This window comes from Gallus gallus, chromosome Z (assembly GCF_016699485.2).
Source record: "Gallus gallus isolate bGalGal1 chromosome Z, bGalGal1.mat.broiler.GRCg7b, whole genome shotgun sequence".
Classification (NCBI taxonomy): Eukaryota; Metazoa; Chordata; class Aves; order Galliformes; family Phasianidae; genus Gallus; species Gallus gallus.
This window is the reverse complement of record NC_052572.1, coordinates 21,521,896-21,549,395: the sequence shown is the minus strand read 5'-3', so window position 1 is coordinate 21,549,395 and position 27,500 is coordinate 21,521,896. Positions and strand designations below refer to the sequence as shown.

Here is a 27,500-nt window from a genome sequence, read left to right as displayed (position 1 = left end):
GTATGTCATGTGTAACAAAAAAGGGATGAAACCTTTTGTGAACATGCTCACCTTATGTATGATGACAACAAATCCTTGTTACCTGATATCAGCTGTTTCCTGCTAACAGTTAAATAACTATGGACTAGGAAAGAACTGATGCCAGAATGCTGAACAGGGAAATAGTAGGTCTTTCTGGGCTGAGGAAGCCTAAAAACATTATGAATGCAGTTGCCAGGTTAGTAGCCAAGAGGAAGAAAGTGTGTGTTTGTCTTATTCAGGACAGATGCAGCATCTACCCTTCAGCAAGCTCCTTCTACAGAAGAGGTTTTATTGAATTATTTACACTCAACCCAAGTGTAGGGCGAACTGACATTATATGCATAAATAACCACAACTAAAACACCAGTTGTGCACACCTTTCCTACACAAATGTACAACTACAACTCAAATAGCTTGGACGAACTGCAGTCAGTATCTCACAGAGGGGAGGAGCCTCTAAAATAGTCCTTGAGAAAGTTACTGGGTACTAAGCAGTAACTAGAGACACATATTAAAAAGAGACACATATTAAAAATATCTGGGAGGGGGTCAAAGACTGCCAGATTCAGAGGCTGCATTCTATGAACCATATCCTGTTAACTCTGCTCTGATAGTGTTTTTGGGAAGGGGACAGGAGATGGTTATGAACCATTGCCTAAGGAAGGTCTGATTATAGGACACGCATTCCATTTTATTATTAATAATCTGTTTACTGTGTGCTTAAGAATTACCGCAGTTGCTGATTTGACAGGAAATGAAGACAGGAGAAACAATTGCAGAAGAACCAGGTGATGAGTAAACACCCAGGACTTAGGTGTAATACGTGTTGATTCTGCTACGCTACCCAAACCGGTTCAACCCAGACTCACAAGCCACAGCAGAGCAACATTTCAGCACAGTATTAATGGATGGTGTCAAAAGGTCAACCGAGCAGACAAGTACGGGAGATAAAACACAAGACAGTTTATAGGGCAAGTAAAATACCAGTATTGACTAACAATAAAAGAACAATTATTAAATTAACTCAGCAAGCCGGTTCTCTGTTAGCCTTTGTTGTCTTATTAAGATTAAGTCAAATCTCAGACAGAGGAAGTTGTTTGTGGCTCCCATGTGAGTGGCTAGGACCCTGAAAGGATCCTGTGATGCACATACCTGGAGGAGTCAGGTCTGCTGGGGCCCATGTGGCGGATCCGCAGCGTTCTGTGACCCAGAGCAATCCAGAAGATCAGAGAAAGGTCAAGGTGCAGACTGCCTTATGCCACAATTAAGGCTGCCCATTTTCAGTTCACGCTCAAAGGCATGCCTCTGACAGCAAAAAATCTCAGACCTTGTAGCTTGCAGGCGTTGCTACAGAGTTTCTTACATGCCATTGTACTGAAGCCAGGTCTTTTGTGAATTTCTGTGGGTGTCTTCTAGCAAAAGCATTAACTCTGTCAGACATTTTGCTTAATAAGAATCAAACAATAAAATAGCAGCTCTTCATCTGCACTGGCACATTTTGTGCTTTTACTTGCAAACAGCTTCATAGAAATTCTTCCTTGTATTTTCTCCCCACTGCTGATCTATATATTTTTCCCCAAATTAACTGTGTGAATAATATGCCATCAGTAATGGCATTTAATTTAATGGAAATGACTTGTGAAACCAATTCAAATACCAGAGCTTAAAAAATAGTTTTTATTATCCTTCTGAACTTGCATTATTTAGGGATCTTGAGTTTTCATTTCTCTATAATTTATTCTTCATTCAAAATCTTAACTTTTTTTCTCTTCAACTTCACAGTTGATGTCAAAAATCCATTATGTGACAAGCATATTTTCTGATTCTGGAATAACAAGGGGGGGATTAGGCTAAATTTTAGCATTAACAATAGTGAAAAAGGAGACACAAAGGTGAAAACTAGCAGTAGCAACAACAGAAGATGCTGAAAGAAATGCCACTTACAGAATATTTGTGCTAGAGACAGATATAACAGATGTAGTTGTGCAAATCTGTTTTCCTTAAAATTTACTTAAACAAACAAACAAACAAAAAACTTGAATGAAACTTTACATGAATAAAAGCAAACAGGAGAACTGTACCGAGTGTCTCTGATTTCTAATATGCATGTTAATTACCTTAACAGTGGCAAGTGGAGTCGGGAAATTCTTACCCATGTCATATAATTAGCAAGCTGTTATAACCCATATGTTTATAACAGAATATGCTTCAGAAGATTAGACTTAATTCCCCTGCAAGTTAAATGGAGAAATGAAACCTGGTGTAGACTAATATTCTTTGAGACAAATTTTGGCTTCCAGCTCCATAGCTGGGACTATGAAATCTGCCTGTAGTGTAACAAATTGTCACACTTATTTTGCTGTCAGAAAGTTCTCCACATTCTGAGAGAACAAACTGATCGGTTATTAGGGGTTGTTTTGACTTGTTAATCTGTTTCCCCTGATAGTGTTCATAATATTTATTTTTCAGAAATAAGTCTCATTTTAATTTGTACCACTTTAGTGATTAGCTTTGCCCTGTGCAGCCCTCTGCTTGCTTGGAACTGGAACAATTTTCTGTCTGCTTGCACAAAAGGACTGAAAATGTTTTATATTCAGATTTCATTTAATTTCCATGTATCTCCATCCTGCATTTTATGGGTGCTCTAAAACAACTCTCTGAACATTTAACGAATACCAGCTATTCAATGTCTTCTCTCCAGCTTGCTTGGCAATATAACCTTTCCATTTATTTTCTTTAACTGGAGTCCTGATGCAGACTGTTAAGTTACAAATGAAGCCTCACTTATAGCTGGCATTCAATCCCACGTTTGTCATGGGCATCTTCTAGTTACTTGTAAACAGTTGCAGAATAATGACATTAAGACATTTGCTTTTGCTGGTTGATAATTTTTCACCCAAAAGCTCTTCTGACAAACCTAGTAGCAACGAGTCTCATTTTTCTCTGCCATACAGTAATGGGTAATGTTCTAATGCATTTCTTCCTACAGCTTTTCCCTGCTGTATTGCATTTTGCCTTTGTTCTATAGGCACAGCTGAGCCTGAGTTACAATTGGCTTAGCTTCAGTCTGCTTTGAGATTATTCTCACGTGGCCTGGTTTAATTATTTTCTGATTTTCATTTTATGTCTTTGAACCAGTAGCTCAGCTTATCTAATTTTTTTTCTACCTGAAAATCAGATAAAATAGCTGAAGATTTTCAAACTGTATGTGGAATTATGCAGTTAAACCCTTAAAAACCTCGCTGTTCAACCAACCAAAAAAAAAAAATCTCTAACCAGTAATTGTTCTTTCTCATATTCTATGTACATTTTGAAATGCACGTTTTTATTGGTGGGAGGTTTTGTTTGTTTGTTTTATTTTTAACGTGAACTTTGGAGCTTTTCCATTCTACATAGACATTTTCCCCATATGTCATCACATTGCTTTGTTTACTAAATCTATAATTATTACACGATGTAGCTTTTCTCTTATTTTATCTAAACTCTTTATATGTTGCTTTTTCTTGTCTTTGAAGGGAGTCAGATTGTTTAGTCTTAAGAAATAGAATATGAAGTGATGACAAGGTGCAGTGGATTGTACCTGGCTAGGAATGAACTGCTCTATTCCTCTATCACAGTGGATAAGAGTGTGTCCTCTATATTCCATTTCTCCTTTGGGTTAAGTAATTTTGAGGGAAGATTATGTACTCCATGGTTCAGATCTTGGGCAAGTCTTTGAGACTTCTGGAGAAAGTAACACAAATTATTCAGAATAATTTATCAAAAAGAAGACTCTTTCTAGAAGTTTTTTTTTAATCATTAGCCAATATAAACAATGCTCTTTTTTGTTTCCTTGGTAGAAAAAAACACAAGTTCAGGCAAATTAAGGAAGCCTTCCCACCTCCCGAGGGTTTTGTTAAAATGGGACCAGAGAGCAATGCTGAGCCTTAAAAAACAACAAAATAAGTAACTACACAAACTTCCCCATTTTTAGAAACACATTGTTGTATTTCTTGTTTGCCCGTCGTCTTTCAACCACTAATCCAAGTTTTATAACGCCTTTAGGTAGCAGCACAGAGAAGTATGTCTAACCACATCTTATTGACATACTACTACCCAACAGCAGTGAAAGAAAAAAAGTCTTCCCAAAAGTAACATCGGTGACCAAATTTTGCCAGGAGCTGTATGAAACATTTAGAAGTCTGTTCCCTAGCACACAGGATCTCTGCTCCTTTAACAACTAGTCATGCCATTTCTTTGCCTCAGTGAGCAGCAGGAACATTTCAAAGGAGGCCTCCTGCCTAACAAATCAGTCAAAGTCCTGACGCAAACTGTGATATCTGAACTGAAACTAAAGGAAAGTCCATCAAAGAAAACAAATAGATATACATAAAAATGGCACCTCATGCAAGGCTGCAAACAAAGCTGTAACCTGTGATAGCTGCAGGTAGGAAAATAGCGGTAACAGCAGGGAGCTTTGAGGGACCTTCTGGAGGTACCATGAAAAATCACCTGTCTACAAAAATTACAGCAAAACAGCATGCTGCTGAGTTTCAGCAAGATTTCTATGCAGATGGGGATTTACTTTTTCTGCACCTGCTGTCAGTAAGCGTTAGACCATAAACATCAGCAAACATTGATTAAGCATATTGCTGACATGAATCATTAGGCAAAGAAACAAAGAAAGTATGTCGGAAACTGTAGATCATCAAAGACTTATCCTACATCATTTTAAGGCAGAATAGAGTAATTCCTACTTATGAGTTCAATGAAAATCAGATTGAGTTGTGTTGAATGTTTTGTAGGTTCTTGTTTTAATGAATTCTACCCAACACGTTTGTTCAGCAACTCTCAAAGTCCAGTAGTCTTCAACCCCAGTGAATCTATGGAAGTCAGATTACCGGTTGGATGCATGAAGGGGTAGTTGCTGTACTGCAGCTCTTTGGAGAAATAATTTAAAAATGCACCTATCTGGTAGGAGGGCCTGGAAGAGTAGCACAGGAAATAGGAGCAGAAGTCTCTGTTGACTTCTTACCTAAAATTCACTTTGGAAGTGTTTTGGCACAATACCAGCATCAGAGCTCAACTGTCCTCTCTCCCCCCTCTCATTGTGGAGCACAAGCAGCCAGAACACAGGCAGCAGTATTTAGAGCAGTGTGGTAGAAAGAAAGAGAAGCATGGAAAACCTGAGCAATCTCTTCTTCCTCTTCTTCTTGGTAGAACAGACTTACTGAAAAGTAGATGTCAAATATACAGTGAGCATTCTCTCCCTGGCATCACCAAAAAAAAAAAAAAAAGGGAATAGTTGCAAGATTAGTGAGTCATTTTTGGCATGATTTAATCCATGTTCCATCTATGTTTAATGGCACGAGGCACTATAGGTAAAGGTTACCTGTAACATATTGAAACCCTTGTTTCTGCATGTTAACAACCTATTGCAGGAGGGTTTCATTATGCAGGCATGCTTAGATACAAATAAACTTTGATAAATAATATAATTGTTAACATATTGCTCTAATAAATAACATACTTTTCACATGGGGCTTAATTGCTGAATGCCTGTATGTCTCCAGATAATCCTGAGGTTAATAGAGTTTAAAAGGATTGGACCCATTCTGTTTCCTGAGGATGGGGATTCTGGCTGCAGTGAAGAAATGTTTATGAAAGGATGTCCCACAGTGATGCCCATGTGAGCTGTATGTCACAGCCAGACAGTTATTTGAACACAAACTCTTCTGCATGCTAGAAAAGGTGCTTTGAATACCATGCTACCTGATAACCATCCACAGTCATTGTAAGGCTTAATCAGCCTGGGAGAATGAAGTAGCGATCCATAGCTATATGCCTGACTTAGGTTGGAGTGATCACCAACTTCTCTTCAGGCTGAGCTTTAAAGGATCTTCATAAGTAACTCTAAGCGGTTTTCTTCCATCTCAGCTCATCCCTAACAGAGCAATTATAATGCTGGAAATTCTTTTAACTCCTCACAGCAGATTCCTCCTAGCCCACATATAAATGCTGGAGCGTGTGTAACCTTAAAGAAGGTCAGCTGGAAAGTTCTGGGAAGGAAAACTGCACGTGCAGAGAGTTCACAGCAAAATGGAAAGAACAGAAGCAGCTATATTCTGACTTGTAAACCTTATTATGTACTGGTGAAGTGTGTAACTTTTAAATCACATTTTTTATTCCCCACAAAGCTGGCTAATGTACTATGGCTCTTCGCAAAGGAAAAGATAGCATCTTAGCTGAGTGTTTTGATTTGCAACATTTTAATGTCTTTTCACGCTACAGACTGAACACAAAGCTTTCCTATTGCCAATGTTTCAGTTCTTTATTCCCATATGCAGACACATTTTATATACCAATCACTTTGCTATTCAGCTTTGTTTGCAGAAAGCGGAAAGAGCAGTAATATTTAGCATAGTAATTATCCTTTTAGCCAGGCAATTTTTCTCATGAAAATAGCATCTCAAGCATCCAGTGGAATTCAGTTACTAGAGCACCTAGCCTCACTAGAGGTACTCAGGCTAAATACCCTTTGATAAGGCTTTAAATGAAAATTAATAATATACATTGATGCACTGAAATTGATTTTATTTTAATTCACCTAGCTCAGATCTAAGCATATATTCTGCTTTTCTGTTTGCACTGTGAAAGCTTTGATAGGCAATATTTTGAGGTGTAAGTAACTGGATACTATTAATGAGAATATATTACCTCTGTGCTCAAATGACAGGCATTCATTTCAGTGCTCGTAATTAATAGCAGGTGCTCTGATGCTTAGAAACTTGACCATCAAGTTATCCAAAAGCAAAGTAAATTGGATTTCTTCTGGTTTCATTTTTATTTTTTTTCTTTTTTTCTGTTTTTTGTTTGTTTGTTTGTTTGTTTTTCCTTTTCTGCCAGTGTGAAGTGGAAGGCTTTTATTTATTTCCAAATCTAGGATAAAATAAATATTGATGTGCCAGAAGCCAGAAGTAAGGAGATACTGTCCAGCCAACACTTTAAAATGTATATTTTGAAAAGAAAAGCTGAGGCCCTTTTAAGAATGATTGATCTCCTTAAATAGCCAGAGGGAAGTTTGGATGTGTACGTAACAGGACTAGCTATTCCCAGAAGAAAGACAAAGCATTCAAATAACATCACCCATCCTAAGGTGGCCCTGCAAGCTTTGACAGCATTTGGAAACTCATCACAGTCAAGACAGCTGATTAATTCTGATAGCAAGAGACTTTTACATACTGGCAGGGCCTATTTACCGACTGCTGTTGTGCACCTAGTTTGAAATAATAAACCTCGTGACAAGGGCTGCAACTTTCATGTTGTGCTGAGAGCTGAGGGTGCTCCTGGGTTGAGCAAGGAGGGAGGGCAGCCTGCAGGCCTCCGCTCCAGTGGTGCCACAGGGACAGGCAGATGGTGCTCACAGTACAGACACAGCCCTTCCATACCCAAAAGGACACAGAGCCTGCACCCTCTGACAGAAATCTAGCTTTATACTTACCACAGAGCTACCATGTTCTCGCAAACTGAGAAGCACAGCAGGCTTTCAGAGAACTGGCTTCTCCCAGGCAGCCCTCTATGCTGTGCATTTGCACCCCAAGCCCCTCGCTCTCATGCAGCCTGGGCTGTGGCCACGGAACAGCAGGAAAGCTGCTGTCCTGCAATGAGGAAGAAAAGAAGCTGGGGAGTTTCTGGAAAGCATTTGGGACACCTGGTGTCACAGAGCCTGGAGAATGCAATGGTGTCTGAGGAAAAGCAATTTTGACACCAGGTTCACCATTAGTATTCTCAGCAGAAATTCTTTAGTCTATATATGGAGATCACAGTTAATGAATTCGGTGTGTTTCATCACATTTTACTGTTTTAAAATATGAAAAATACAAGAGAAGTGTTAACCAAAAAATGCACTGGAAAGCAGACACAAAAGGATGCCAGTGGGAATGGGAAGAAAGGGAAGAAAAAAATCAAAGCTGCTTACAGACACTTGCACTTTTACAGTCCAGCTCTGGAAGTGGGGGAGGGAAAGAGGGCTTAGGCCTTAGAGATATAAATCCAAGTGAGAACAGGAAGGAAGCTTTAACGAGGAGAGAAAGGAGAGAGCAAGCAAATCTCAACGGCTCTAAAGGGAGCTATTGCTAACAAAGGGAGAGAGGAGATGTCTGCATGGAAGCTGATTTAGAGGAGGTCAGCCCTAACAGTTGGAGGTCAAGCTGCCTATTTCCTAAGCTATGACACTGGCGCAGCTAGGAAGGATCTTGGTCATTAAATCAGTTATATATATACCTTAAAATGCTTATTTTTTTGTAACTGTGTTTGCAAACCAATAAAACAACAGACAAGACAAAATACAGGTATCAGTACATCAGACTGTAATCCCAATGAAGATTATGGGCTATCTGGCACTGTTACTGGTTATACTGGTTACTGGTTATACTGGTTATGTCACATTGTCTCAGTCACCACCTCAGTTGCCACCAATGACCAGAGGTGTGCTCGTGCCCACTCCGTAAATTTAGGATTTTCTAGCTTGCAGTGCAGCCCATAGATCTGGATGTGGTAGCTAGAAATGCTTCTATAACCAGTTAGAGCAGGAATGGTGTCTCACTCCTGACCTAAGATTCCTTATCTTCATCTCTCTGAGCTTCCCTTTTGTAAAACTGGGACATGGATACTGAAAATCTTGGAACTTGAAATCTCTCCTGACATTTAAGAGCTGCAAAGCTCACTTTTGCACTCACATGTGGAACTGATTGCTTCACATTCTAAGGACAGTCGAAACACATGAAGAGACACAGATCTCTCTTCTCCAGCCCTGAAAATCCCAAAAGGACAGAAGAAACATAACTATGACACGGTTAGATGTAACCACTATGATGTCAGTCATATGCTGCATGTTCAGACCCTCGTGCAGTTCAGGTGTGAAGGACTGAATAGGGGCTGAAGTGTTTCAGAGTACCAAGCTTGGGACAGCTTGCACAGAAAGCTCTAAGTGTGCTTCCCTGGGCCTTGTCACACTCTACATCTCACCAGCAGCAAGTTCAGCATACTGCATGCATGATGACTTAAGAATGATAGATCTTTCCTATTAATATCTTGTCTTGGAAAGTCACAGGTTGTGCATGACATGTAATGAGTTGGAGAAGACATATTTGCTAGAAGTGCTTGGTATAGATGGACAAAGAGACAGATGGGATAACTGACAAGCTCTATTGTGCTGCTGCCAAAACACAGCATGAATATGACTGGCCTTGGTCTGCATGCAGGCAGAGTGAAAATGAAGTCAGAAGCCCATTGGGAACGCTATGGCAGAGCATAGCTTGGCTTTGATATGGCCTGGAGATGATAGGAATGCTTAGGGACGGTAAATGGAGAAAACAGAAGATGTTGTTAGGCAAATTCTATTGCCTTAAATTCAGCCTCTCTTTCCTCACTACTGCATTCTGTTGAGATGCCATCTGCCTCAAGGTTGGAGTCCTTGAGTCTAGAGGGACCAGAGAGACTCCCATGTTGTGAGAAGCAGTATGTGCCAGAGCTGCCAACCATGGCTCCTTCCCTGCACAGCAGCTGAACCAGCAGGCTGAGGAGGCTTTTGATGCTCCCCATGCAAACACAGACTGGGGCCATGCCAAGACCAAGAATTTCTGTGGAACCACCGAGAGGAAAGGCAGGTGAGCAGCAATTGTGCTCTTCTTTATACTGGATCAAGAGCAGAAGGACTGCATACACACCTCCCTAGCCAACCCCTCAAAGCACAGTTCCTCCATTTTTATGCTGCCTGCTTAGCATTTGCAAATGTTACAAATGATTTTTTTCACTGTTGAACTGCTTGTGTGGAAGCCTCTCACTGGTCTTATTGCTGAGCATTTCTATATCTACACACCTGCCGTGCTCTGTTTTAAAAATCCTGTATATACCTCATCAGACATCTCCCATACAGGCAGACCATGGCTTCTTCTTTGCACTCCCTTCCTTCTGGCACAAACATGCACAAGCACTGAAGGAGCCAATACTGCACGCATACAGTAGCATAGTGCATGCTTAAAATTTGGAAAGATCTCACAAATGTGACTTTGTTGCATAACGTTTATTTTGTACATCTGTTCCCCCAAGACGTGTACCAGCTCTGACAGACCCTCCGCAGCAGTTTCACATTCACTGTTCTATGTAACATTAATGAAAGCTTATGAGGCTCATTAGGCAAACACAGCATAGCCCAGCAGGCTGTGGCACTCTGCCAGCACTGCCCCCCCCCCCCCCCCCCCCCCCCCCCCCAAAATCGTGACGAGCAATTTAAAGCAATGTAAAGAGTTATGCTAAGTATATCTCCAAAATAATGCATTGCACTTCAAAGAAACTGCTCTTCCTCACCGCCCCCATCCACCTCCTGAGAAGTGGAAAGTGCTGAGGAGCAGACTGTGCGGTATTTGGATGCAGTTGCACAGGAGACATGCACTGTGCTCTTTCACCCGGCAACTCCTGCAGTGCTGCCTTTAAATTTTTAATAAAAACCATGTTGAAGGTACGTGCTTCCCCTTTTATGAACGTAAAATATATTTATCATTTATAGTGGAAGCAGATAGATAGACTATGGATGCACATCTGCTAATTCTCCAAATGGTAGACTGGCATGAAGACATTTCATGTAATTCCTGCCTGGAGAGACAGAGAAGTCAGAAAAACTCTTTTCTCACTAGTGGTGATGGCTCTGAAATTTATCATCTGATAGATTTTCTCCTAAACACACAGGGACCAAACACAGTCCTGTGCTTTGTGTATTCTTTTAAACTATAGAAAAAGGTGAATTAAACAATGTTATGTCAGAATAGAGCGCTTTAATATACAGTTTACCCAGATGTAATTGATTGCAGAAAGACCAGGTTAATATATGTGATTTTTTATCAGGCAAGATTACAAGGGCACGAACATGAATCAGCACCATGTGCTGATAAGTTTTTGTTACTTCATTCAGAGCCAGATATTTCTGCCTCTGCACAGCATCTATTACGAGACCATTTTAGTGTTTAGATAAATAAGAATTTCAGAAGGTTGCAAAAGAGCTCTAGTTATCAGCTTAATTTACTCTTCCAACCTAGTAAAGTTTCTGATTGATAAAAATTTGGAACAACTGATAAAAGTTTCAGTGATTTCAGTTTGTGAACAACAAAATGCAAAAGCAGCCTCTCATTTTGCCTTGTAGGTTTCCTGAGATCCCTGCAGAAGTTAGGACCGAAATACTGGCTGGACAGCAAACAAGGCTGATAGTAAAAATCAGCCAACTGCACAAACACAGTTCTAGCTGAATTGAACTGAAAGCGAATATACAAGTAGAAAATTTTGTAGTGTGCAGGAGGAGATGCAGCCTACTTTAAAAATGTTGTAACATATGCACACAACCAGCTGCAAATGCTGAATTATCTGTACTTGTGCAACAACACATAAACACACACAGTCTCAGGGTGGGCTAAGTTCTGATGAATTCAGAGATTTCTGTTCAAACAGGAAAAATGGCTGATTACTTTCTCTAAGTTATATACCTAGTAGTTTTGCCTGACAATGCTGTATGTTTAATTCTAAGTGCAAAGCAACAATTATAAGACTTATTAAATCTGGAAGATTGAAAAATCATCTTCTGATTGGAGACTTGCTTGTGGATTACATCTTGTTTTTAGGAATATAGTTGGGTTAGTTTTCTGATTGCTTATAGGCTCTTGGAAAAACTTAGTTAACTTTTTGTGATGATAAATCTTACCATGTTTATTTTTCCGTTTGACTGTGTGCACCCAACAGTGGTTTCATCAACTCTCTCCCCATACCAGCCTTTATGCTGTTTGCCAACAAACCCTTTCATTTCCTTTTGTCCCCAGTCTTATTTTTCTCCCTTTTTTGTGTGCCCCCCCTTCTGACAATAAAATAAATTCTCCCACTTAACACATTCTGAAAAGGACCTCAACAATCAATCATATCATTCTGTATCTTTACGTCTCTTCTTATTCTGTCTTTTTTACACTGCAGGCTCAGTGAGATGCTGATTATATTTCTATAGGAAGCATTATTCTGTGAGCTGATGCTACAGATACAGCCAACAACGTGTTTTTGCTGGAGCTAAGGCCTAATCTGGGCACTGTGCTACTTAGATACTGAGTCATAAAAAACTCAAGCTAGATAAACAAGTTCAGGTAGACTAGCATGGGGAATATTTTATGTATCATAGACCTGACTATCTATGGCTAATTACCAGGATGGGATTTAAAGTATGCAGATGTAAATTGAGTGTACAAAAACCCATCTGGAGTTCACTGTTCACTGGTTTGGATAAACGCAACATTAAAAATCAAAGACATCCCCAAGCACAATAAATCATAAGTGTTATGCCTAATGTGACAGATAAAAGAACTGTAGAACTCTTCTCAGTATTTTTGTAAGATGCATCCTGTGGAATCCAATTTCAGGATGTCTAGAAATTTATTTTTCATACTTCACACTTTTCTTCTTTAAAGATTTTTTCACCTTTCCTCTATCCAGCTAATACTACCTAGATAATATTACTAGGTAATCGAGTGGGAACTGATTCTTTCCTGCAGTACAATTTTAATTGGGCTACTTGCAGAATCACAGGATCATAGAATCAGAATCATTTAGGAAAAGACCTACAAGGTCATTGAGTCCAACCATTAACCTAGCATTGCCAAATCTACTAAAGTCAAATCTCCAAACTGCTTCCATCATAGCAACTGACCAACAGCAGCAATACCATAAACTCGAGGTATTTAACCAGTATTTGGTGATAATAACTGGGTTCCTATTTTAACTCAGTGTTATTGGATATGTTAAGCAAAGGTAATTTCTAAAATATGATGGGAAGTGAAAGGAATGACACCTCTGGTGGTTTTTAGTATGAATATTGACACATAACTGTTGGAGATCTCAACAGCTTTTGCCAAAAAATTAAATGAAGCCAAGGCTAGGGACACCTGCTGAGTTCAAGGACAGAAGCATAGAGCACAATCTGAATGAACTGAGGAAGAATGTAACCTGCAGGCGTTCAAGGCCAGGTTGGATGGGATCCTGGGCAGCCTGATCTAGAGGCTGGCAGTCCTACCCATGGCAGGGGGTTGGAACGAGATGATCTTTAAGATCCGCTGCAACTTAAGCTATTCTATCATCCTATGATTCTATGATAACCTTGCAACAGGGGATAATGGATGCTTTTCTTAATTCTCCACTACTGACTTTAATCAAATGTGACATTAAACTTTGTTCAAGAACTGAATCTGACTGATAAAGATATTTTTTATTAGCTCGTTTCATTATGATTTCAAAAAGCACTCAATGTATCTGCCACATATATGAAATAAATTACACATTCTGCACTGCTCATTTACTTCCAAAATAAGCATGTTAGGCCCAGTCAATTATCCTCGCAACAGAATGGTACAATTTCAGGAATTGCTGATGAAACTACTAAGCAACTAGTAAATATGCTTAAGCACAGAAGTTATCTAGCAGAAGATGTAGGAAATTCCAGAATTATGGCTGTTCAAAATTATTTTGTCTCCTCAGGCATATGTACTGTTCAATTGTCCAATCACACAGTTCCCCACTGGCAATCTTGATTCTGGTATTTCCAGCTTTTGAGACTGATCTGTGAATCTTGATAGCAATCTTTTCACGTATTTGTAATGTAAACATAGAATACACATGAAAAGATTGCACAACACAAAATAAGGCTGATTAAATACACGACCCAAATAATAGCAGGCTTTCAGTTTCAAAATAACAACAGGTTGGTTGCTTATGTTTACAATGTCATGGATGGGGAGCTTGAAACAATCTGTAAAACTGTCTCGGGCCTTTTTGCTACTATGCTGGGACAAATAACTCCAGCTGTGGTATTACTGAGGTCATGTAATTTATGCACTTGTGTATAAGTAACTGAATGAATGTAGGAAAGGTCTTTCTAGATCCTCCATTCCTTCCATAATATATATATATATATATATATTTAGCACAATTAATTAGATTTATTCTCATTTAGTCTGGTAATCTAAAATGAAGTCTTAAGTCTTTTATAAGCTGTGGTGCAAGAGAAGATCGACAGCTAAAATTATGGTTGGACACATAAGTTCATTGACAGCTCTAAAACATCAAACTGTCTGCAACTTCCAAGGACAGACAGAATATTCAAGTTATTGTCTACTGAAAACTGCCATCTAAAAATGCATACTTGCATATTACCTAATTTTCACCTTCAAGGTCAGCCCCAACAGGTCACATTCAGTCCTCCCTTACTGTAATTCTGTTCAAAACTGTAGAGAAACATTTCATTTTTTCCAACATTTTCATAACTACTCACCATATCTCCAGATCCTGGGATACAAAAATATCTCAAGAGACTTTTAGTCAGAAGAAATATTGTATTAGTGTTGACTTCTTCACCAATTCTCACTGCTACCACACAAGAAAATAAACATGTTCCATGCTAAAATTAATCAAATCTAGCAATCTTCTGTCAGTAGTGCTTTAGCTTCTTCTTTCAATGCTTCATCAATCACAGATAAATCACGATGGCTGGTGAGGCACCAGAGGACTGACATGGCAGTGTGTCAATATCCGTAACTGAAGTATTGTTGTTGCCTGGTAAATTATCAGCAGCAGGGATTGTTGACTGAGCCAGCAATTCCCTGGAAGTCTGGAGCCATTAGGGCACTTTACTTTCAGAGTCTGTCAGACCTGGAAGATTAAAAAAATTTTAAAGATACCAAGCATATAGCGTTTGTTCTGGGCTGTCCTTGCGTGGGTTCAGAGTGTTTTCAACAATAGGTGTGCCACTGGGGAGCCATCGCTGAATGGAGAAGTTACCAGCGTGGTTCCCCGGGGTACCTCTGGCCCTGTAACGGGACACTTTTTAATCAATGAGGTGGGAAAAAAATAAAGTCATTACAGATAACATTTCCAATGGTTGCAAAGACTGATGGAGTGCCACATGAGAGGCCAGATCCTTTACTCCATGTAATTTTAATGTCTGGAAGCTGGGCACAGAAAGTGCATTAAATGAAGTTAAATGAAAAGTCACACAATGTTGAAGTAGTGACTGATGATTGGTCACCCCTGTGCCCATTATCACTCCAAAGTGATTTCTTTATGTCCTTCTGTGTTTCAAACAACAGCCAGTATTGCAGCATTCCTATAGTTACTGAAGATGTGACTAGCAGAAAACAGGTTTTCTAAGTCTTACTGATTCTGTGAACAGAAGGCTTTATGCAGAGTTTGGACTACAAGGTTACTCAGCTAGAAAGAGCTCAAGCAGTGATTTAGCTGTCATTAACAGGTCATGCTAAGGCCATGCTAGGAGACATCAGTGCTTGGCCAATCAATCAGAACGTGAAACGATCAGTTTTTCAAAGCAAGGGTGATTGTATATCATTTCCCTACAATTTCCCTGTAGTTTTAGTTAATTTAACTTGTTGATGTTGGAGGTATACAAAACAAGAGATTCTGATCATGTGGTCAGGTCAGACTGCCGGACACAAAGTAGGAGAGAACAGTTTTAGATTTGGGCATAGAATAAGCAGAAATTGTATTGCTGTTCCACTTCTGATATCTGTAATTGGATAATCTATCAGGTATTTCATAAATGCATACTTGCAATTGCTCTTGCATCTTAGCATGGCTGAAGTGTGGTATCTGCACAATACTTAGACACTCAGTTTCTCAGACCATGGTGATAAATATTTTGCAGTACTTAATATCATAGAACTGTGGCACCAGCATTGCCATCTAGCTTTATGAGTTAATTCCAGAGTTGGCAATGCAAGAAAATACATTTTCACATTTATTCACATATTCTATTTCACGTATGTATTAATTATTATTTATTTTTATTAATACAGTAATTCTTTCCATTACTTTTTCACTCTGTGAAAACTGTATTTAAGAATTACCATTAGAATATATATTCATCAACATACATCATATAATCTTCACAAATTTCACTTACATTAAGGAAAAGAATTCCCCACACCGAAGTCACCATAAAATCACCGTAACACTGACAAAGGTGGACAGTTCACATACAGTCCTCCCCTGGTCCCTTCACCACAGGAGAACCACACAGATTCCCCATAGCTGTTAACATTCTGACAGTGTCCAGTTCACATTTTACTCACTCTCTCTCCCAGTCATTCTCCTTACCTCAAACTCCTCAAGACCCAGCACTGGCCACCAGGATGGACTGTGCTGGTTGAACACCAGTAGGTGGCTCAGCCCCACCAGGCTGCTCTCACACACTCATTCCTCAGAAGGAAAAGAGGAGAAAATATATGGAGAATAAGGCCCATGGGATGAGGTGAGAAAAGGGAGATCACTCAGCAACTACTGTCACGGATTAAGCAGACCCAGTATAAGGGATATTAATGCAATTTGTTTCCTGTTTCTAACAGACTAGAGCAGTGAGAACAAAGAGCAAACTGCAGACACCTTTCCCCCACACACCCTCTTCTATCTCCTCTACCTGAGAAGTGCAGGAGAAGTGCAGGAGAACGAGGAACGGAGACTGCAGTCAGTCCATAATGCTTTGTTTCTTCATGGCCACCCTCTGCCCCTGCTCCACATGGGACCCTCCCGCTGCATGCCATCCTTCCCCAACTGATTCTGCACGGGCTTCCCAGAGGCTGCAGCTCTCCAAATGCTGCCCCAACATGGCTCCATACCACAGGGAGAGTTTGTCAGTCCACCAGAAAAACATACAGCAAGATCAAATAGCAGAAAACTGAACTGAGAGTTCAAACTGGTAATAGAATTGTATTAGGTTTATTTTATTTTATTTTGCATTATTTTTAAATGAGGAATTATTAATTAAGGAATTATTTCAAGTATTGTACTGTGATACAACCTACCACTGACAACTTTCAGCTAAAGCTTCGGTGTTTTTTTCTGCAAGAGGTACAGTAGTTGAATAAGAATTTGTTTATTTAATCGTACAGTCTGTGCTGTAAACTAAAAATAGACAACCACAGATTGATCCACTCTAGTTTGATTGTTTAAGTCTCCACGTAATAAAAATGTCTTTACTCTCAGTGAGGAGGAGGAAAAATACTCTTTGTTTTTCTGTGTAAAAAATTGCGTATTCCAACTTTTATTACACATTGCTGAAAAACTGCAGTATTTTTGCAGGTTAATGTATTTATTTATTTTTAATGGAATAAGACCTGCAGAGTCCTGGAATCCTTTAAAGTTGGAGTTGGTATTTTTTTACTGAAAGAAAATGTTTCTGTTCCTGCAGGGTAGCATGGGTTTAGCTAAGAAAACTGTCATTTCTCCTTACCAGAAAACACAAGCCAATTGTGGACAACTGAGCTGTGTATTCATACCACAAGGCTGTTTCTCTGCTCCACTACCTTGATTTTAATGAAACCTGTCCTTGTGCTTCTATTCAGTTTGAATTAGCTATTCTTTATCCAGTCAAACTGATTGACTTTTTTGTCTCATGACTGCCCAACTATGGAACAAACTTCTTTCACAGCCATCTATACCACTTACAGATTGTGTTCTTTTTTATTTCCATTTATTCTTGTAAATATGTTGAAACACAAGAGACCAAACACTAACATTTTTATCATCATTCTATATATTTTATATGCTGCATATAAATATTTTGCAAAAAAAAAAAAAAAAAAAAAAAAGACAGGGATTTGTATTCTAGGAAGGCTACGGCTGGAGTTTTGTCATAGTATCAAGTACTACCTTTATGTTTTCTGTTTTATATTATGCACAGATAAACTAGGACCCACAAAGGATAATCAAAGATCAAGAATGAGGACCAAGAAATTTGGAGTAAACTTACCTCTTACAATTAGAATTAGTAGACTTGATCTTCTAGTTCCTGTGTCTTCATTTATTCAGTTACTGAAAACAGAACTGTAGAACTTTTCATATCCCTCAATTGGTACATATTTTACATCCAGTAACTCTCTGGAGGCACAAGACTGGAGGGAACCTCAATATGTCATTAAGTATATTATTGCTTTGCCCCAGAAAGAACAATTATGTCAATGTCATTTCTGACAGGTATTTTACTAGTTCATTCTTAAGGGCTTTAAAAGATGGAGATTCCACCAATTCTCCAGGTAATTTATTCCAGTGCTTCACTCTCCTTCCAATTAAGCTGCAGTTTATACCTATTATTTCTAGGCAGAGAACATGAAGAATGGATTATTCCCTCTTTTTGAAACCATCTTTTATGTATTTGAAGATTGTTGTGTTCCTGCAGTCCTCTGCTTTCCAGGTTAAATAACCCAATTTGTTCAATCATTTTTCATAGGTCACATTTTCAGACACCTGAACATTCCCATTTTTTCTCTACTGAATTCTATCCAACTGTTCCATGTATAATTGGCAAATTACTCTGAATGAAGCCTTTAAATGCTGAATCAATAGGAAGAATTCCTTCATGTCTTGGAGGCTACACTTAAGGTTATAAATTCTTTTTGATCCCAAAGAACTGTGGTCTTTTTTCCCATCAATATGACATCGCTGAATCATGTTGAGCTAGCCCACTGTATGCCCAGCTTTAACCCCTATGTCCTTTCCTGCAGAACTGCTCTTTAAATTACTTTTAGCCATCCTGTCTATGAAACATATAACTCCTGCCTAATGTGTGTTTCTCCATTGATCAGTATCTGATTATTTTCAGATCGTACCTCAGTTTGTCAAGATCATTTTAAATTGTTATACCATTCTCAATATATTCACCATCAGCTTGGTTCCATCTACAAATTTAATAACTGTACTCTGTACTCCATCATCTTGGTTATTAATGAAGTTATTGAACAGCATATAGAAACAGATGCTGCTCTACGCATCCTTCTATTTTGACAATGATCCATCAATAAATACTTTCGTAGTATTGTTTCCAAACCAGTTCTGAATCTATATTCACACAGATAACGTTTGTTTAACTAGCATATAAGGTTGTCGTTGTAGAATGCTAGAAGTCTTTCTAAAATGAAGGTACAGTATGTATAAAAGCCTTTGGTCCATCATGCCTGTTTTCCTGTTAGTGAAGGAAGTATTAGCTAACTGAAAATATCACATATAATTGACTCAAAACAAAATGCAAAGCCTGACTGGGTGAAATCCTTAAAATGATTGTCATTACCAAATTGTGATTCTCTTCCCACCGTGGGGTTGTCTTCCCTCCTACTCATTCTTCTTTTATCTAGACTCCACCGTGTCTTGGGAATTTGAAGTACTTGCCATGTAACTCTGCCAAGTAGCAGAGAAGTTTGAGCTACATTTAACTTTTCTTAAATGAAAAAAAATGTTGCACATTGAATCATAGAATCATACAATGGTTTGGATTGAATGGGACCTTTAAGATCATCTGATTCCAACCCCCCTGCTGTAGGCAGGGACACCTCCCTCTAGACCAGATTGCTTCAAAGTCCCATCCAGCCTGACTCTGAGCACCTCCAGGGAGGGGGCATCCACAGCCTCACTGGGCAGCCTGTTCAGGTGTCTCACCACCCTCACAGCAAATAATCTCTTCCTAATATCTAGTCTAAGTCTACCCTCTTCCAATTTAAAGACATTGAGAAACAAAATATTAAGTAGTTAGAGAACAATGTGTAGCAGAAGATTCAAAATATATACATATGATAAGGGGAGCTAAAGGTGACAGAAGAGTCTGTGGATGGCGGCGTTGAGTCAAATAAGATATTGCCTTTCAAGTTGATTTTGAACAAGTGAAATTCAAACAATCATGTAGACTCATTACTTGACAGACCTGGTAGATTTATTCACAGTGATACAGAAGTAAAAATGTTTATGGAACTTTTCCATTCATTTGGAATGAGAGATCACAGAAGGATGATTCTTGCACGATGAAGTACTTTCTAGGTTATTTGTGACAAAGAACATTAAACAGCTAACTGCATTTAATCATTTCTTTACACAGACAGGCTGGAAAAAGTTGCATCTAGTTCATAAAGGAACTGTATAAGGATCTCTCTGTCTCACTTATCTTAACATTCATTAAATTCTGGGCTACTCCGGAAACTCCAGAAGATAGAAGGAATGATGTTCTGCCAAGAGTCTAAGAGAGCAAGTGCTGTGTGCAGGATAAATTCAGGAGAGGAAGATCTACTCAAGAGGCAGCATACGGTTTTAATAGATAAAATTTCATAGTGTAACAGATCTGCAACAGATTTATCAAAATTACTTTTAAAATATAGAAGAATCTGATATTTTTCCCAGTTAAAACAGATGGCAGGCACTGCAGTGTTTCCAGACACCAGCTTCAAGTTTTGAAGGAGGCTTAAAATGAGGTAAAACAAAAAGTAATTGAGCTGTCAGACATTCTCTCTAGTAAACAATTATTCATACCAAACAACTTGTCACTGATCCATCACTTACATGAGGAGCAGTCCAAAATTATCCTGGTGTAATTGGCACAAGTTACAATACTTCAACAAATCAGAGAAAATACATACCCTCCTGCTGAACTATGTTTGGTTACATATCATGTTATTTGCCTTCAAGACGTGCTTTGTATAAGTGTTTTGTATTATCATCAGTCTTGTGATCCTTCTTGTACTGAGCCATGCAAATTTAAGCTTTGCCTACAATTACCAGAAAATAGAAAACTGCCATATCAATGTCCAGTCACATTGCAGGAGAACTGATGGGGCCCACGGGGAAGTTCACCATTCTCTAAAAGTCCCACAGAAAATGCTTCAAACTAGAGAGGCAAGAACAGAGACATCAGAACCAACCATTCCTGAAAGTTTGGTTATCAACTTTCATAGTCACTCGGCTTGCTAACCTTTAGTCCGGCTGAAAACAGGACAGGAATAGACAGTTGGAGTTAAAGCAAATCCAGATTACATTCAGAAACAAAACCAAATAAGTCAGGAAATCATCATTAACTACTGAGCCTTCAGCTCAGAGGATATGGATGAGGGTTTCTGTGGATTCTACATGCAGCAGGTACTTTTACTTGCCCTCACAAATCCTTATTTATTTATTTGTTTGTTTGTTTGTTTAATCCATAGGTTAAGTCTTTTGCATCCTGGATGTAGCTCCATCCCCCAACACTGATGTTGCAAACATCTGGCTTCTTACATTTCTATGAAAAATGCATCCCTGGGAGACTGGAACTGAATTCAGAGAGTGCAGTTCATCTTGCCCCAGAGGTATTTCAAGAACACGATTTGTGTAGTCGTAAAGTAAGCACCTAAACTAGGTCAGATGAATCTAAACTTAAAATCCCTATTTCTCTCCCTTTTCTATAAATAGACCTTCAGTGACCCTTCAAATACCAACGTCTTCACTGTAACTAAATGTAGGAGACAAGAGTCCAAAACCTGTGCTATCACCTAGATTAGGTGATTACATTTTATTGTCAGTTCTCAGCTCTAACACCTAACACAAACTAGCAACATATTAGTTACCTAATTCTTTTTGTGATAACTTTTCTCACAGTATTAGTCTATTATTTTAAAGGTCTGAAGTTTGGGTTATTATACAAGCATACCCCACAGTCCAAAGCTTTAATCACTCCTTTATAACCACAGCAAGAATGTCTAGACACCTGCGTAAGTAGGTCTACCCATTGCAAAGACTGCAGTTTTAAGTCTGTGTGGATCAACATTTTCTCATTTTTCAGCTTTGTGTACAAGATCAACTCTAATTCCTTGGCACTAACATCTGAACCATTTTTGGCTCTGCTCCATATCCTATTTTAAGTCAGAATGTCCTCCATGTCATAAATGAAGGACATAATACTTTGTTTCACTTGTAAATGTCAGGAAATGCAGCATTATCACCTATGTTACCCGTGGCACTAATGACATTGCAGACTAGACCGCTCTGTCTTCATCAAAGGCCACGCATCAGCTGAGACACAGTGCTGCTGATAACCTGAGTCAAATATCAGTGAAAAGAGCTCCTTATTGTGTAGGTCAGTGCTAGGGCTCATTTGAGCAAACACCTACAAATTGCACTTCACCAGAAAAAAACTTTCTCCTTGTCAAAGAACTTTTTTTTTTTTTTTTTTGCAGAGTGCAAAGAAGACATGTGGATGCACTGTGATCCACACGCCTAAGTGTGCACACAAGAAGCTCTTCATAGCTTGCTGAATATTTATACAAACCTCTCTCCTCATACCATTTTGGTTTGCTTTTGCAATGATTCTTTTGAGTCCTTCCAAGCCAAGCTTACATTCTACCTTTTCAGACACCATAAGAAAGACAGCAGACCGAAATGTGCCAAAGACATCATAAAGCAGCATAAACAAATCCAGCCACAAAGGACAATACACAGTAAGGCCAGTGCTGGACTCTAGCCATATGTGTACTGGAAAGAAATCCCTGCATATTAGCAGAGTGAAAAAGTCTTTTATTTGTCCTCAGTTAATAAGTGTCTGAGGCAACTACGCACAGAAAAATCCCATGTTGCAGGGAAGAATTCTCTGAATGACAAGCTACATTCACCAGCCTTTTAAGCATAGGTTTCTCCCATTGTGTGCATGACATTAATGAATTTGCAGCTTTTTTTGGACTAAGTTTTAGTTTTTAAGCTAACTTTTAGACTAATCTGTAATTAGTTTGCATTTTTTTTTCCTTTCTTTGCCAGTAGTTAGTGGGGAGAGAAGTTTACGAGAACAAGCTCCAAAGCATTGCTCAACACTGAAATCTAATCAGCTTTTTATTTGACTTATATCTACAACTAGCACGTTTAAATAAAATGCATTCCACCTCTGGTTTTGTGTCATGGCTGCTGCCTTAGATGTTTTTCTGTAAATTCTTCATAATCAAGGAAGAATGCAATCAGAGCACTTTTTGTGTTTGTTTGTACTGAAATTACAAGTAAATTAATTTCCATCAAAATTATTTTTTGTATTAAGTGAAACTTCCCCCAGTGGAATCCTCTTGCTCTTTTTTTCTCACATCCAGATAAATAAAAGAAATATCTTGAGCTACTATGCACCATCTGGGTAAATGTCAGCTAGATCCCTACCTAGAGGGTTTGGGGTTTATTTCTCAAGAGGGAGGGTGTTGGTTTTGCTTTTCTTGCCTACAGTTTGCACAGCTGAATAATTTAAAAAGGTCTACGTGCTGAAAGATAAAATGAAGATGGAGTATATTGTTTCTGGCTACAATCCCCAGTGCTGTAGGTGGCATTTTTCTGCTAGTACAGCTTGCAGTAGTATTGCTAACGAAAATATACTTGAATCATCATAATTAAGGCTGTGTCAAGTAAGACTTTTCTTTACATAAATTACATACACAAATAATGCTGTGCACAAGTACCACTAATATGTATTTAATTCCTATATCTTTTATCTCTAAAAGAATTATTTGATCTTTCATTGAGCTCACCAAAATTACTGGGTCCTAAATGTCAGATCAAAACAGAAACCAGATAAATATTCTGTGTGAACATTTATTGCATTTGAAACGCAGGATTTTTTCCACATAATTAGCAAGCTGACAAAAGGAATTGAATCTCAAATTGTCATCCCATCAGAGTTATGTACAGCAGGGCTGACAGAGGTGAGGGTCCATTGAAATAGAGTACAAGGATATCATATGGGGTCTTGACCAAATTGAAGAATTTGCAGTACAAATACGGGAAACAGAATTTTGGAAAGGTCAAAGTGAAGAAGCATTATGCCCAGCACCAGGGAATGTTAAAGCTCCAAAACAACTCAAGATCCCTGACTTATCTAAATGATGTGTTTTCTGCTTATGGCATAGAAGAAGGTGCCTCTGTTGAAGAAATGCCATGATTCTGCACCGGGTGCTAGCACCACGTGTTTGTCTCATGGGTTTTGTTCTTGTCTGCACTCCCAATTTTGTGTACAATTCAACTCTGATTTTTTTCTCTGCAAAATTCAATCTTGGTTAAAAAAAGGCTGTGTATGTACAGCTGCACGCTGTCATTCTTCAGACTGCATCTTCCTGAACTACATATAGTGTGTTATTAACAATGACAGTATTTTGTAATTGAATATCCAGACAAATTCTGTGTCGGGTCAAAATGGTTTATCTACGATCAATCTCCAATTGATTTGCCTGTAGAGCTGAAATATTTGCATATCTCCTCAAAGACTGAAGAGAACACATTGGGCAGCCTAGTGAAGCATCCCTGAAGAGCCAGTAGTTAGAGAAGGGTCAAGGTGAGGGTCAATACAATACCTGCTAGAGCAGCAGTGAAGTCATCATTCTGAATTTATTCTTAGCTGAGGGACAACCTCATTTACTCCTGTACACTGAGGGAGGAGAGAAAAACAAAAAAGAATAGGCATAGGTGGAAATGATAAAAAGGGGTAGGGAAAGAAGACTTATAGACAAAGGGAAGAAAGTGTGAAAGAAGACTGGGAAAGAAATCCATCCATAAACAATATATTTCTACACAACATTAGGAATCAGCAGCTTGGTTGCTCTTTACCGCCTCAGTGCTATTGTCTTCCTGCCTTCACTGAACAAGTAAGGCTTATGCAAGGGGCTGAGTGGAACCTCAGGAAACCACTCAAACAGCCCGTCTACCAGAACAAAGGTAGCTACATCTCTGCTAGCATAATCATAGGATCATAGAATCCTTAGAGTTGGAAGGGACCTCTGAAGGCCTTCTAATCCAACGTCCCTGCAGTGAACAAGGACACCACAGCTAGATCAAGTTGCCCAGTAATTCCTTGTAGATGTTCATCTAACTGTCTGAATGCCGTCTAACTGTCCACAGTTAGACATTAAAGCTGTCCATAGTTAGACATTATACCACATAGTTAGACGTTATGCCACATCCCCAGGTTGCCTTTTCCACACCATTACAGGCAGCTTCTATTCTCTAACTTGGTCATTTTAAACTTTTCCCTTTCAAGATGAATGTGCCTTTAGACATGGCCAATTGCAAATGCAGGATCTAGCCAAATGAAAACACACATCACAGCTAGTTTTTCTCAATTACTTCTCAAAAATCTTTTGAAGACAATCCATACAGCAATTTTTGACATATGAAAAAACTGGAACAATTTTATTTCCTGCTTGACCAACCTGATCTCCTTCTATGATCTAGTGACCTGTCTGGTGGATGAGGGAAATGCTAGTGATGTAGTCTACCTAGACTTCAGCAAAGCCTTTGACACTGCCTTTCACAGTATTCTCCTGCAGAAGCTGGCAGCCCATGGCTTGGACAGGTATGCTCTTGGTTGGGTAAGGAACTAGCTGGATGGTTGGGCCCAGAGAGTAGTGGTGAATGGAGTTAAATCCAGCTGGCGACCGGTCACAAGTGGTGTTCCCAGGGGTCAGTGCTGGGGCCTGTCCTCTTCAATTATCTTTATTGACAACCTGGATGAAGGCACTGAGTGCACCCTCAGTAAGTTTGCAGATGACACCAAGTTGGCTGGAAGTGTTGATCTGCCTGGGGGTAGCGAGGCCCTACAGAGCCATCTTGACAGGCTGGATAGCTGGGCTGAAGCCAAGCGGATGAGGTTCAACACAACCAAATGCTGGGTCCTGCACTTTGGCCACAACAACCCCAGGCAACACTATAGGCTTGGGGCAGAGTGGCTGGAAGACTGTGTAGAGGAAATGGACCTGGGAGTATTGATTGATGCTTGAGTGAACATGAGCCAGCAGTGTGCCCAGGTGGCCAAGAAGGCCAATGGCATCCTGGCTTGCATCAGAAATAGTGTGGCCAGCAGGAACAGGGAAGGAATTGTCCCCCTGTACTCAGCACTGGTGAGGCCGCACCTCGAGTACTGTGTCCAGTTTTGGGCCCCTCACTGTAAGAAAGACATCGAGGCCCTGGAGCGTGTCCAGAGGAGGGCAACAAAGCTGGTGAGGGGTCTGGAGCACAGGTTTTATGAGGAGTGGCTGAAGGAGCTGGGATTGTTCAGTGTGGAGAAGAGGAGGCTCAGGGGAGACCTTGTTGCTCTCTATAACTACCTGAAGGGAGGCTGTAGTGAGCTGGGGGTCAGCCTCTTCTCTTGTGTGACTAGTGATAGGACCAAAGGGAATGGCTTCAAGCTGTGCCAGGGGAAGTTCAGGCTGGACGTTAGGAAATACTACTTCTCTGAAGGGGTGGTCAGGCACTGGAATGGGCTGCCCAGGGAGGTCGTGCAGTCATTGACCCTGGAGGTGTTCAAAGAACGTTTGGATGTTGTGTTGAGAGACATGGTTTAGTGAGAACTATTGGTGATGGGTGGATGGTTGGACTGGGTGATCCTGTGGGTCTTTTCCAACCTTGGTGATTCTATGATTTCTCTGTAAGTAAAATTTTTGAGACTTTCCAATGTTCAAACCTCTTTGCATCCCTTCTACTTTCACTCCAAATGCTTTATTGGACTGAGGCAATACTGCAATATGACACAGCACTCCAACTGAGGTCTTGCAGACTCAAGGTAAAAGGGAGGATAGCTGCCCATTTCCATAGGCTGAAATTCACATTACATACCATTGTAGGATATCTGTTCCTGGGGATTTTCTTGGCAGAGAGGAAAAGATAAAGCATGATATTGTTGACTTAGCTCAATTTATAAGCCATACAACCTGCAAATAAGAATTTGCAACTTAAACAGTTGTTCCCTTTTTCATTTGTGTAGCTGATTATTCCTGCCTAAGTGCAGTTTGTTTCATCTGTCCTCAGTGAACAGCATCCCATTTATCTCAGGCCACACCTTCAATTTTTCAAAATCACTTTAAATTCGAATCCTATTTTTCAACACACAGTCCCTTGCAGATCCTCAGCAAACATATTAAGCATGCTTGCAATCCTTTCATTTTTGGAGATCCCCTGAGATTACAGCACTTTTATGACCTTACTAAATTGTAGGAATAAGACATATGCTTTTCCACAGCACTTCAAAACAGCTACAATCAGATGGACTTGGAGGATATTTGTCCTTAAGAATTCAGTGCAGATCTTCATGAAGATGGGTTATGCCTACACTTCCTTGAAGAAAGTTGTGAGGTCAGTTGTTAGCGTTTTGTTTCCAGCTTCCCTTACTGAGCTCCTTCTACAGGCCCAAGCATGCCCAGCATCCTCACACACTCTTACCATATCTCTATGAAGACATGTTCAGGGAGCTCACCATGGTTTCCTCAATGATCACTGTGGGTCTTATCCAACTAAGAATAGTCTATGATTCCATTCAATACCTTTGCAGCTGCAGCTGCTTCATAAAGGCCTTCTGTGACTGTGAAGGTGTGGCAGTTCTGAAGCATTATCTCTGGGGAGCTAAATCCTTCAGGGAGCATGAAAGTTCACGGATATTTGCCCTGAACCATTCAAAGGGCTGCAGTTTTCTGCTGTTGATGGAGATGGCCAAAGATCCCAGACATAAGCCAGGTTCCATGTGAGGAGCAACCAGTGCCTGGGGTTCTGGGAAGCACTCCTGCAATGACTTACTAAAATGTAATCTGTCTGAAATACAGAAGCAAGATACAGACCCAGCCTGCCACCAGCCCTGACAGAAAGCAGTAACTGGAACAAGCCCTGCC

At 39.6% G+C, this 27,500-nt stretch overlaps 1 long non-coding RNA gene across 1 annotated transcript; it reads right to left on the bottom strand.

Annotated features, from left to right (window-relative positions):
- Positions 1-14,395: 14,395 nt before the first annotated feature.
- LOC121108552 lies at positions 14,396-19,340 on the bottom strand. Its single transcript, XR_005843142.1, has 2 exons — positions 16,511-19,340; positions 14,396-14,730 (listed from the first exon to the last, which is right to left on the bottom strand). It is a non-coding gene; the product is annotated as an uncharacterized LOC121108552 (long non-coding RNA).
- Positions 19,341-27,500: the final 8,160 nt, after the last annotated feature.